At 37.2% G+C, this 14,250-nt stretch overlaps 1 protein-coding gene across 6 annotated transcripts in view; it reads left to right on the forward strand.

Moving 5' to 3' along the window:
• The window catches only part of GLIS3 (GLIS family zinc finger 3), a 424,356-nt gene that overhangs the window by 358,692 nt on the left and 51,414 nt on the right, over positions 1-14,250 (forward strand). The gene's annotated exons all lie outside the window — the stretch shown is intronic.

The raw sequence follows: 14,250 nt of genomic DNA on the forward strand, positions 1-14,250 counted from the left end.
CACATCAGCTAGTCTCTAGGCCCTTCACTCTGGTTAAAGGGAATGCTCACATGAGAACAGTTCTCCTAAGATCATCTTTATTGCGCTTTATCAATGGACTACAAATTATCCTTCTCCCCACCCTCCCCATTTGCATTCTAAGCTGAGTTTGGCAGCAGACTGTTTTTTCACATAAAGAAACAAAGTAAATTAATGCATTAGCTCTTTTAGTTCTGGACTTCAGCTAAAAGTTCAGTGCACCCAATCTTCTCAGGTATCTTAAATTTATTAACTTGATTTAGACTCAAAGGAAATACTTCCCCCTTAAGCAGGTAACAGGCACCATGTGGATTTCTTAATGGAACAGTCCTTGTCTTTTTTGCATTTTAAAAGGAAGCCCCAGGTCCCTAAGAAAAATGTCACACCACTAAACAGACTTATAAGGATGTTCATTATTGTTTGTTAATCATTGGGGGAGAGAGGATGGAATGGCACTCACAGACCTGCTTCCTTCTGCCTGGGTCTGAATAATAAAAGATGACTCTATATTTGGAAAATTTCACGTTTATAGTGAAAAATAAGAAAGGATTAATATACAACAGGGAAGTTCCTTTTTTGTTTACTTAGCCTGGATTTTTATACGTTTTCCACTCTTATAATGAATGGTTTTATACTAGTGCAAACACAATTGGTTATCATCCTCAGGAATGGAAAGCTCTTACTGTCATGCTATGAATGTGAAAGCAAAAGTCTAATCAGCTGCACATTCCAGACAATGGGAATTATCTGTTTTCTGTGGATTGTAAATCTCACTCCTACCCCCATCTGATTCCAGAGCCAGGTTTTGGCAGCAGACTATTTATTTTTTTCTTTTTAAAAGTACTAATAAGCCATACAGAATTAAGAACTTACTGATATGTAACAATGGAATAGAAGCAAGACATGGCTTATATAACTTTTTAAAATCAACAGTTCAGTTGATCCAAATTCAGGGGAAAGGACGTTAAACAACTACAGTATTTCAAGAAGGTCACTCATCAAGATATTCTTCATGTTGTCTAGTGTCAGTGGCCCTTTATCAGTTGCTTTGGCTACTTACTGTTGAAGAGAACAAAGCCCCTCTGCTTTTTGAACCCCTAGGAGATGAGATTAAAACTGATTTAAATGACTGACCAAATCTTACAGAGGTTTCAGGTACAGGTACATATATACATATGAAATATGCCAATGTACAATGTTATCAGCACACACACATATTTTATATTAGATATGTATAGCATTCCCTACTTCTTTAGTCCATAAATAGATGATTTTACTAAAGACCTGGAACACAACAGATCTAACCAAAATCAGTTGAAAAATGGCCCAACATTCAGCATATCTGGTGGTGAGCTAATCTTGCTCTTAGAAATGGATTTGGGAAGCCACGATGTCTCTATCAAAACATTATAGTACCTTTGCTATATGTAACATACATATGTATGGCTCATTTTCAAACCTTAGTGGTCACATTTGTCTTGCTATGTATTTTTGTATGTCTGGTAGTGTTTTTAAAGTTTTTAAGAGATTTAGTTTGAAATGGCTTTGTCATTGCAAGCAGTTTATGATGCTTTATATATTTGTCTTCAAAAAGATTTTGAGTCCTTAGTTTGGGCCTCCAGCTTTAATGCAGGTGAGGTGCCTTAATGGGTTAGGAGCCTAAGTTGCCACACTGTCAACAGAGCATCTTCAGATTAATTTGAATCTTCTGCTTCTATGGAACATTTAAAACAGATAGGTGGCCTCTTCCTTAACTGTGTTCCTGGAATTTTACTTCTCGAGTTAGCTTATAACTCTGAAAGTTTATCTTCCCTACTTCTTTATTCCTTCTTCCCCCAGGGTTCTATTTTACTTTCTTTGTTCTTGCCCTTTTTTTTTTTTAAATTGATTATGCCTTCTGTTTTGCTGAGTAGACAACAAACCCAGAGCAGAACAAGGCAAGAAGAAAACCTAAAAAGTAAAAATTTTAAGCCTTCCTTTTAAAGTTCTAAAAATGCATTTGCCAGGAGTGCATGTTCACACCAGTTTTAAACCTGTACTAAAAGATCTATGGAAAGAAGCCAGACAGTGAAGAATGCCAAAGGAAAAGGAAACTGTTTGTCAATTAGTTAAATGTAAAACCTTAAGTGTTAAGGCAATTTGACAAAGATTAAAACTTGGCTAAATGGCAAAAGTACTTGGAGTCATTCCCTTTATGTTCTGTTATACAAAATTGAGAAAATATTTGTTTAATGATTGTCAAGCACTTAGACTTTTAGGTGCTAGTAAATTGATTTATCATAAACATATTTTGATGGCGACTCATTCAGTACACGTGGGCATAGGATCAGAAGAGCTATAGCTGAGCACCGTGACTTTTTAGAAGCCACGACTATTGAGGGCTCATGATTTGAAGAAGTCATGGTTTTGAAATGGAAATTTCTAATGGGCAGTAGACAATGATTTGTAAGATTACAAGAGACGAATAAATTGCAGAGCATTAAGATGAACAGGAAAGATGGCAGTTCTGACACATACAACTCTTGCAAGTCTCCTAACCTGTTGGCCTCCCTTATAGAAACACACTTTTCAGTAGATATGACAGAGTTTGAGTGGAAAAGATTGCCCAAAAGACTTTTATTTCAGTGGAAGAAAATAGTGCCCCAGGTTAAAGCAGCCAAATATCACTTGAAGCTATGCTGAAGATGATTTTTAAAGTGAGGTGTTTACTAATCTACTATTTGGAAATCCTGGAGCTCCCCAGGCCTGCTCCTTGGCTAAACTGAGAGCAATTTTGTGATTTAATGGTAAGGTGGGACAATTTCAGCAATGGCTCACTTATACTTTCTTCCCTTTTATTCTATACCCCAAGTCGATAATACCACAGGCAAGCCCATAAATTGAGGTGATGTATCCGGTAATGTGAGGGAGAAGTATTTCATAGCCAGTAAATCAAAGTGAGAACACCACTTTCAAGGTTTAATGCCTGTGCAGAACTTCTTGTCAGCATCTTCAAAGTAATGAAGCAGATAAGCCTACAGTTAGTGAGTCTGTAGTATCATGGACAGCCCAGACCAGGGCCTGGTCTTGGCAGAGTTCATTCACTAACAAAGAATGCTCTGTGGAAGAAGATCTGTCTCATGGGTGATCACAAAAGTCACGAGTCTCTCAAAATTGAAACTACACTGTGAATTCAATAAAACATGCCCTTTGCAAATGGTCTTAGCCATGAAGATGTCATAGAGGCCAGTGTGGTTGAGATGTTTGAATCTCATAGAAGCCACCCATCAAGTGAGGAACTAAAGCAGCTAGAACAAGGAAATCTACAAGAAGGAGGGGATTTTATTGCTACCACTTCTATTAGGTTATAAAATAATTATCATGTTTTAGAGCTATTTAATTATCTCAGTTTTGAAAGTAACCTTAGATTTTTCAGGAAAACTAGTAAGTGTTATATTCTGATATTTTACGGAATTGTAGAAGGAAAATAAAGACATTTTTAGAGCAGGAATTTTTGAAATCATATATTGTCATTTCCTTTCCTTTACCCTCATTAGTGGGAAAGGAAAGCTTCTGTCTTACAATAGCATCATTTTTTGGTAATAAATAGCACCATATTAAATTCACATAGGATTTAATATACTCCATGAAATGATTATATTTCATTTTAATGTAATTTTATGGTATATGTTTTAATACATTTTCTACATTCTTAAGTTGAGTATATTTGCCATCTTGGGACAGCTTACAGAGTGGTAAAGGTTAGAAATAATTTTTATATGAAAATGCCTCATATAGTCTCTTCTCAAAAAAGTGGTTGTTAATTTAGAGACTTTATTTGAAGGTTCTAAATTGGCACACAAATTTCCCAATAGGTTAAACTTTATAGGATAATTGTGAGTATCAAATAACCTGATCTATATATATGTCCTTAAAAGGAAATAGAGCATTATAAAAAAATGCAATAGTTATTACTTGCATTACCTTCAAAATTTCTGCTTTGCTTGGAATTCTCCAGAGGTGGAAAAAGGACGGAACAACTTGAAATTGGTGGTGGATAGAAGAGGTAGAGGCCAGGGTTACAGAAGCCATTTTAAGGGATACATTTGACAGCAATATCTTTGTCATGTTCATTCTGATGTTGCCTTGAACTGCCGTAAAAGTCTTATATTGTTCTTGTAGCATCTCTTAAATCTGGTTTATCCATCAAGTTAGATTGAAGAATCAATGAGAGTAGAAGCAAGCCTCAATCTTCTCTGGTGTAGAAACTAATAGCTTTAATCTATAGATTTAACCCTCCCTGCCCCTGAGCAATACTTTAGTGTGCATTAAATCACCTGGAAGACCTGTGAAATTACAGATTGCTGGTCCCTACCCCCAAATTTTCTGATTCAGTGGGTCTAAGTGATTCCCAAGATTTTGAATTTCTGCCAGGTGTTTCAAATAAGTTCTTGGGTGTCACTGGGCACTGCTGGTCAAGGGACCACAGTTTGAAAACCATTACTAGGATCATAAAATGTGAGAGAGTGACTTCTAGCAAAACATGATCTGAATTTTGGCTTGTCGGAGTTACAGTAAGAATCATCTCTGATTAACGAGACGGGAATCCTTTCACAACGTATATGTTTATCAAATCACCACAATGTATACTTTAAATATCTTACAGTTTTATATGTCAGTTATACCTCAATAATGCTGGAATTAAAAAAAATAATTGGAGCAAAATTTTTGTATGATAGAAATCTGTGCACAAGAAATTTTTTTTTTTTAAATTTATGCCTACAGCACCTGGTCTTCCTAGGTAGTCTCTCATCTAAGTACTTACCAAGCCTGACCCTGTTTAGCTTCTGAGATCAGACATCAGGCTTGTTCAGAGTGGCATGGCTGTAGACCATAGACCGTGGCTCCACTGGGGTGGGAACCCAGGACCTTCTGCGTGTAAAGCAGACGTGCTAACTGCTACACTATGAAATCACGTCCCCACAAGAAAACTTAATGATGTGGTTGATATGCTATATATTTATAATGATTAATAGAATAATACTGTTCTGGTATTGCTATTAAATAATTACTAAGATACAAAACTGAATCAAACAGTGAAGAAAAGAAGAATTGTGCTGTAGTATATATTTTCGTTTCTCACTACAGAAAACCTATAGATGGATGTTAAGCTTGTCTTCTCACCAGTGTTATAATGGCACTGCTCATATTTTGATTAAGAGTGAGATCTTATAACCACCAAACTGAAGAAATTTAAAATTCTGATTCCCAGCCAGCACAGGGCACATTTGTATGTATCATTAGCAAATGCTAATGACTTTTTCTGTTTGCAAGCTGCTTAATTTGGTGCTTCAGTTTTCCATATCCACATTTTCCCTTGTATTCATTCATGTTAGGTCTCACGCAAGATTAAGCTGAATTATTCAGTTTTACAATATGTACAAATTTTTGCTGTAAAAATAATTTTGTGAGTGAGTAAAAACAATTCCACAGCTCCCGAGGAGAGGAAAGTAGGAAAGCTGGGCAATTGTAACTTTATTCCCTTGGGCAAAGTCTTGGTTGTCTTTATACTATTATTTTTCCTTTTCCTCATTTTATGTTATTTTGCTGGCACTTAAATGGGGTGTGAGAAGGACAAGTTGGATCTAGTTTGACTGTACCCCAAGCACGTCTTAGTAAAAAGAGGCAACAGAATTCAGGAAAGAAATTCTGGACTGAGGAGCTAGTACCTTTGTAATTAGGAAGTTATGGGCCAAACTTTTGTATCCAAAGTTCTGATTTCTGCTTCAATTGAAGTACCTTCCAAGGAAAGAGAGAAATAAGTAGTTAACGTTTCTTGTTAAGAATAAAGAAAAAAGAAAGTAGGCATTTTCAAGGTGTTTTTAGTCAAAGTGAAAGTTCATTTTTTATATTTGTAGGAGCACTGAAAAGAAATGTTAAGAATAGTATAAAACTCTAATGTGAAGGACATGACTGAATTAGTTTGAATATGACTCGTTATGTTTTACTATTAACAGTAATAAGAGAACACATTGCAGGCACTGAATAAAAAGGGTATTGTGGAATTGACTCATTCCAGGAGACCAATAGCACTGTCTCTAAACACTGGCTTTCACAGTGTCTTTTTCAATATTGTCAAAGAATGATCTGCCCCTTTTAGTTGCCTTGGCCATGACTGGAACCATTAAGGCTGCTTTGGCAGCAGGCATTGATTCATCAGAAGTTAACAACTGCCTCCTTGGTGTCTTACTTTTTCTACGTAAGTTTCGAGGCTACTCTAGCCTCACTTTCATGACACCATTTTTAGTCGATACCTGGGCTTTGCTTCTGGACTTCAGTCCTGTTCTCTCAGTGAATTTAGCTGCTGAAGTCTGGCTTCTGCTCTATCCACAAGTGCTGATTTAGGAATTGCGTCTCACCCTAGAGGTCTGTGAATACCTAAATATACCCTGAGAAGTTGGGGATTTATAATCTCCATCAGAACCTTTTCCTGGGAATTTAGTAAAAGTCCTATTTCCACCTTCTAAGAGAGGCAGCAAAAAGTAAACTATTTGAAAAGAAAAGGGGATAAACTCTCATCAGTTGCATAGGAGAATGCATAGGATGCTTATCAAGTTTTCTGAGAAATGGATGCACTTATATAAAAAATGCAAGGCAGAAACTGCCCCAGAAGATTTCGTGATTGTAAGGGAATGATCTAGGGTCCATAGTTATGAAATACACTAAGGCAGTGTACAAAGGTAAGGATGGGCAGTATTTAGTATCTCTTTTCTTATGTCATATTATTGGCCATGTTTTGTGCAGTCTCTCTGATCATCTGCGTGGCCAATCTGTGCTCAAAGGGAACATTTATAAATGGAAATGTTACTTCTTCCTTTAACTCAAATTTATTTCTCTCTTATTGAGATCAATTGCTGGATTAAATGACACACAGACACAGAGTGCTTAGAATAGTGCTTAGCACATAGTAAGTGTTCAGCATCTATTAGCTATTATTGTTGCTTTTATCCAAACACTAGAAAAATACATATTATAGTTCTGTAAAGCATATAGATAACAGGTGCCACAAATTACAGTAGTCCCTTCTTTGCTGCAGTTTTGCTTTCTGCTGTTTCAGTTTCCTATGGTCAATGGCAGTCTGAAAATATTAAATGAAAAGTTCTAGAAATAAACAGCTCATAAATTTTAAATTGCGCACCATTCTGAGTAGTGCAATGGAATTTTACACCGTCCCACTCCATCCCACCCAAGATGTGAATCATCCCTTTTTCCAGTGCATCCACCCTGTATACGCTCCCATCCATTTGTCATTTAGTAGCTATCTGGGTTATCAAATCTACTCTCACAGTATCATATTGCTTGTGTTCAGGTAACCCTTATTTTACATAATAATGACCCAAAGAATAAGAGTGGTGAGCTGGCAATTCAGATAAGACCAAAAAGAAACCTTAAAGTTCTTCCTTTAAGTAAAAAGTTGAGTAGTATAGTAAGATATTTTGAGAGAGAGAAAGATCGCATTCACATAACTTCTATTACAGTATATTGTTATAATATATTTTATTTTAAGTTATTGTTAATCTCTCGTGCCTAATTTATAAATTAAACTTTATAGTTTTCATAGTTATGTACGTACAGGAAAACATATAGTATATATAGGGCATCCACTGGGGGTCTCGTATTACATCTCCCATAGATAAGGGGGGACCACTGTACTGTATCCACTACTCCTATTTTTTAAGAAATGGGGAGAAAAGTGAAAGCCTGAAGAAATGGGGAAATTAATCAGCATTATTTAGTGAATAAAAGAAAACTAAAAGTTCTTCACATTTTATATTTTGGCAATTTACCAAGTCATTTATATAGCATTTTTTTTTTTTTAATTAAGGAAATCTACTGTAGGTCCATAAAGAAAAACAAGTTGGAGTCAGAAACTCATCACTTGGGTGGCAATGCCTACAAAATACAAAGTAAAAGTTGGCTTTTGATGGATATTAGAGTTTCCATATTCAAAAATAGTATGGTTTCTTCGTTTGTTTTTGTTTTATAGAGACAGTATGCAGAAAGAATGTGGAGTTAGATCTGAGTTCCAATCCTGGCTCTTTACTCCCTAGATGTTTAGTTTGGGGAGGTTACTTTTCCTCTTCTACAAAATGGTGGTAAGAATACTGATTCTCTAGGACTGTTATATGGATTAAATGACATCACATATAAGAATTCTGTATACTCAGTGCTCCTTTTTTTCCCTTTCTCTTTGCTTAAAAGCTTAGAGAATTACTCATGAACCAAGGCATTGCCTGTGACAGGTACTAGACCCCTTTCATCAATTCCTTTTAGTGCCGGGTGCCACTACTTGGAGTTCAGAATTACCTCTCCTAAGATACAGTGTTCCTTCCAAGAATTCAAGTCAAGTTGAGAACTCAGAACTCCCATATTTAAAACCTGTTTTCAGATCGTTAAGTTAGACATTTTTTCTGTTGCCATGAAAAGTTAAAGTATATTTAGCCTGATTAAACAGAGTACCAATGTGCCTGGTTGGAAATGAACTTAATCAACAGTGATGAATCTGAGAGAGAGAGGTAAGTGGAGGAAGGAAGAAATAGGTTAATGGCCTTGACCAACACAGTTGTACAGTCATTGTGTTGGCCTTGCTGAGGCCTTGGTGTTCCTCTTGATATCATTTTGTAAATAGACTCTTCCAAGCCATGTCATTCATCTCAAAATACTCTAAGGTGTCATGAAAACTATTCTTACTTCAAATTTAATTGCCATATTTCGGAAACAGTCCCTTAGGTTTTTCTTAATTATTCTTAATAGTTAACATGCAACAGACAATTTATTAACACCTCGGGCCAAATTTGGCCTGCCTATGTCCTGTCTTTGAATGGCCTGAGAAGATGGTTTTAAGATTTGTAAATGTAAAATATAAGAAAGACTTTTAGCCTTTATGTGACAATAGTTGCTCAAAGAACTGAGGACATTGCCTCTTGCCTGCAAAGCCTAAAATATTTACTCTCTGGCCCTTTACAGAAAAGATTTTCTGACCACTGCTTTATTCTTACATCTGGGACATTTATCAGTGACTGAGGGAAATCAAGGAAGCACATGGCTTCCATATATTTGCTCAAATTTTGTTTTAAAAGTCTATCAATACAAGTTTTATTGATCCCTTAATATTTTAGATTTAGCAAATGCTTTAGTAGTCTTCTAGCCCCTGGGTTTTCAGAGATTTTTATGTAAGGTCCACTATTGAGAACAGGTAAAGTTGAAGGGATCCAGACCATTTGCACTCCAAACCATTGCCCAGCACTCTGATGAAACCCCAAATGTAGTGGCTCTAAAATAGAATTACTACAGGTTAAAATCATCGCATTGCAAACAGACATCTGCAGAAACAGCCTGGGTCATAGTGTGAAGGGTATAAGCTCTGACTAATGTGGTTCCCCCTTAGAAAGAAGCTGTCAGAAGACAGATGTGACTCGGTTCTGGTTATGATGAGTATAGGGTTGGCAGAGATATCAGAGGGAGCAGTCCCCATTTTATTCTACCCAGATCTATTTTCCCTAGAAAGAGAAGAGTCTCAAATCCTTGAATATCAAGAATTATCTTTTCTAAAATCCAGGTCTCTTATAGACATAAAAATTAATGCCCAAGAGAAAAGCAACAATGTTGAAATAGCAAACTTTAGAAACCCATTTTATCACATTCCAACAGGAGAGATGCTTACTTCCTCAAAATACACTTTCTGCCAGCAATAAGGATGCTTAAAATTTATATAACTGAAGACTGAACCCTTTATTCCAAGGTAGAGAAAAGCCGTCGGATAAAAATTCCTTGAGAAAGGTTGTGTAGGGGCATAAATTCATGATAATTTGTGAATGACTTATCAGAGTTTATCTTGAAAGTAAGTAAGTAGGAGGTAACACTGAGCACCTGAAGGCAAAATGGAAAGAGCATCCAGAGTGTGAAAAAATAGGAAAGGAGTTTCTCTGGAGTCACAAGAAAACCAATTTCATCACCTATGCCGTTTTGCATATGACTCGCGGCAATTGCAGACTTTGGTTCTGTGCTATACCAAAGGGGCTGCTGCAACTCACTACAGAGCTAGGAAAGGGAGAGGTTTCCTGAGCAGAGTTCCGAGTTGGTAGATCAGCCCTTGAGTTGGCTAGAAGAATATTGCATTGAAAATTGGATTGGCTCTCTGCGCTAAAAATCTGTTTCCAGGAAGCCTTCACTGTGAAATGTTTGCAGAAGTCACATGCAGTAAAGTGGGTGGGGTTGCCTCTATAGTATCTGAAAGGGAGGAAATATCTTTTTTGGTTAACGTGCAACTGGTAGGAGATAGCTAGGGATGAATAATGAGGAGTTAGAGAACTGAATATTTTTTACTAAAACTTTGGTTTTGTTATTAAGTCGGACTTTTATTTCTAAAGAAAGAGACAAAGAACATTCCTGTAAGAGTTGTCCAGAATGGTCGTCTTTCTTCTTTCTTTATGCTCTCCTACTCTGCTATGGAAGATAATATAACATAAAGTGGCAATACCAAACTTCTCACAGGGTAGACTGAGTTGTTGGCGTGCTCAAATTATATTACTGACTTTTTGTGTTACTAACTCTCTGTGCGTAAGTGAGTAGGTAGGTTGGGAGGCAAAGAAAAGAAAGATAAGTTGTGAAGTTTGAGTTTAGATTGTCATGCATTGTCTGTAAAGACCCAAGAGGGCTGCATGAAATGCTGGTCCCAGAGAAGTTGAGAGAGCTGCCAGATGATGCCATTCTACTTATAACAAAATGCCTTTGTTCTGAAATGCAGGTATTTCAGGAGCTTTTCCTAACATGGAATTAATTAAACCTGGTATTTCAGAATGTTTGATGATAACCTTTGTCATTTACGTGGATATCATCAGCCATTATCTTCTAGTTGTATCACAGTGTATTCCAGAAAGGCGTATAAGCATATATCCCCTTTCAAACACTTATAACTTCTCTGGCTATAAATCCAGGTGCATGATGTAGAAATGTAATTGGGCAGCCTACATAGAAGTTTGGAGCTCATGTGGGAATATCTATTTGTAAAATAACCTGAATATTCATGTAACTGTTCAGACATCAATAAATTCTCATTTTACCTTATTTATTTCTGTTCCCCAGTGAACAGCAGTGCTCTTAAGCTCTAAGTTAATAGGCATGTTCTTCAAAGACGTACCCTCTCTTACCTTAATAGAACATCTCCCTAAGGCATTTGTTTATCAGTTGCTAGGTAGCTCACCCATCAGGTGACACCAGTATGTTTTCTTTGTCTTAGTGCAGTGGTGACAGTTACCATTGTTTGCCATCAATTAGCATGGGGTAGCATGTCAAGAATGTACGGGTGGTGTCATTTTAGTCTGACAGCCACCCGGTCTGCTAGAGAAGGGATTGTTTCATTATCCTCTTATCAGGGTTGCCGGATAATGATACTCTACACTGCAAAGTAGGAGAAAAAAAAAAGACAGGCAGAGAGAATAGATTTTTAGGGATTGGCAGTATTAAAATTATTCATGCCTCAAGGAGAAGGGAAAGATTAGAGAAATGACTGTGCAAACTCTTAAGAAGCCACTTTTTCCTAATACGGGTAGAATGTGGAATGATACCCTTCCTGATGGAGAAAGAGGGGAAGGGGGAAAATACTCAGATATTAAGAGGCAAGAAAGAGGGAAACGAGCCCCTCTTATTCATAGGCCACAAGGTAAAGATTAGCTGAGGCCTCGCTCCCATTCTCTAACCTCAATACCAAATGCAGCCTTCCAAGTGACCCTGATGAGGCCTTCTCCCTGTTAGAAAACTCTCTGGTTTGTGAATTTAGGTCATGAGAGCATTTTCCACTGAACAACAGTGCAATTAAATTGCTCCAGGGTGAAAAGCAAAGAATTGCAGAAGGTATTGAGGCCTAAAATTTCATTCTTGGGGACCAAAACTCCAGTCACTCCCGCTATTGGTCATTTTCTTCAGAATGACTGAAGGGAAGTTTTTTTGAATTCTGAAAATTAACCATGGCTGGAGCTTTATGCTCTTGCAGAAACAAACAAAAAGAAGTGCTGAAAATGTAAAACTACTTCAAGATAAACTAAGCTTCAAGAGGGACAATTGCGTTGACATTTTAGTAACAGCCCATTTTCACTCCTTAAATGAAGTGTAGTCATGCATGAAAATGACTTGTTATCTTTTAAACTGAAATATATTATGAGTTGTAACTCAAAGGTGTGTATTACTCATGCAAAATAAGCACAACATTTTAACCCTATGAGGATTCTTTCTCAAACCCTGAATACTTCATAGCAACTCGTATTAGAAAAATTGAATAAAAAATGCTTTTTATTAGAGAGTATGATGTATATACTCTTCTGTATTTTCAAATGACCCTAGTCCACAGTTTATAAGCATCTGCAGGTAAGAGGCCACACGCTATTGGAGATTAACCCATTTTGGAGCAACATATGCCTTTTCCTTCCCTATCCTATGAATAATAGTAATCATTACAATAATATAAAAAGCCAAAGAATAGCAACAGTGGTTTATTGAGCACTTATCCATTGCCCACGCACTGGGCTAAGTGTTTTCCATTTAGTATATAATTCTCCTCACCACCCTTTGAGGAATTATCGTTATTTAAGATAAAAAAACTGAGCTTATGTTAAGTGACTTGCTTAAGACACATTGCTAGTAATTGGTAAAGTTAAAATTCAAACTCAAGTCCATTTGACTGCCAATAGATGTACTTTGTTCTCTTAATAACTATCCTGACACTCTCTCTTTCTAGTGCCAAGGTCCGGTGATGCCAAAGAGGCCAAAATTTCCATTGCAGTTCAGCTGCTTCCTGAATTTTTCCCAGGTTCAGATTTCTCCTTGGGGGCTGGGATGAAGAGACAAAAAGACAAGATTGAGCTCACCATTTGAATGGTGTCTCTAATTCTTTTTAATATATTTGTGAAAGTCACCTTAGCTTGCTTTCATTGATAGCTTACTCGTCTATGCCCTGACCCTGGAAATACTGCTCAAGAGGTAAATGGTGAACCTCTTCTCATGTACCAGTGGCCAAGCGTCTAAATGTTATTTCTCAAGGTCTCAACATTAGAGCAACACCATGGTTTTTAAGTAATTGTAAATGACTCCAAATGCATATTTACTGTAGCAGCTCAGTGGCAACAGATCTATACAGCAAATCTCTTCATGCATTATTGACAGGGGTGGCAGCCTTTTAGCCAATGACATTGTGCTCACTTGTGGTAACAGGTGCATGTATCTGATTGCTCATGAATTACCCCTCCCTGCCTTCCTTCTTTCCCACCACTGGATCAATATGCCTCTGACAAGCATCTGAAATCTTTATTTGGAAAAAAGCACATTTCCTACCAGCTGTTTGTTTTCCAAACCAAATAATTCAGTTAATTTCTTGCCTGAATTAATTTTCAGAGCTGGAAAATTTCTCTCATCCATGCTGAGGTCACTTCAGTGCTTTTAGGATGGGCAGAAACAGAAATATTCTTTTCGCATCCTAATTATCATTTTGGTGGTGAAAGCCACCCATGTGTCTGGGGCAGGGCAGGGAGAGTACCTAGTGACTCCAGGCAGCCTTTGCAGATGGAGTGTCCAGGGGTTCTGATACAGTATTAGCACTCTTATGCCTTCTCTTGAATTCATGCTGCATTTGAGAGGCAATATAGCGTGGTTGTTAGGGGCATGTGATCTGAAATCAGGCTTCCTGGGTTTGAAATTCTACCTCTACAGCTTATCAGCCACATGATCTAAGTAACCTTATCAAGAGCCCAATTAACCTTCAAGTTCCTTTTCAGTAAACTGGGAAACAGTTTGTAAAGTACTCAGTAAGGGTTAACTATTGATTCTGGGGTATGGGGCAGCAAGAAGGTGAAATGCAGCTGAGATGTGGTCCAGTACTTACTGTTCAAAGTGCAGTTCCTGAATCACGCAACCTTAGATTTGCTAGGGACTTGGAGTGTTTGATAGAAGTTAAGAATCTCAGTACTCCCTGGCACTAAGAGCTAGTGAATCAGAATCAGTATTTTACCCTGGCAGTTTGTTTGCACATTAAAGCTTAACAAGCCAGACTCTAGCTACCCATGTAGTTTTCAACAGGAATATGCCCTTTGATTGGCTGTTTTTAATAGACCTCAGCCTGACTAGGGAGATCTTCCTTGCCCTCTGAAATGATGAAAACATAGGCACCAGCCAATGCCTATGGTAAACTTTCTTGACTCTGAG

This window comes from Pteropus vampyrus, unplaced genomic scaffold, assembly GCF_000151845.1.
Source record: "Pteropus vampyrus isolate Shadow unplaced genomic scaffold, Pvam_2.0 Scaffold301, whole genome shotgun sequence".
Classification (NCBI taxonomy): domain Eukaryota; kingdom Metazoa; phylum Chordata; class Mammalia; order Chiroptera; family Pteropodidae; genus Pteropus; species Pteropus vampyrus.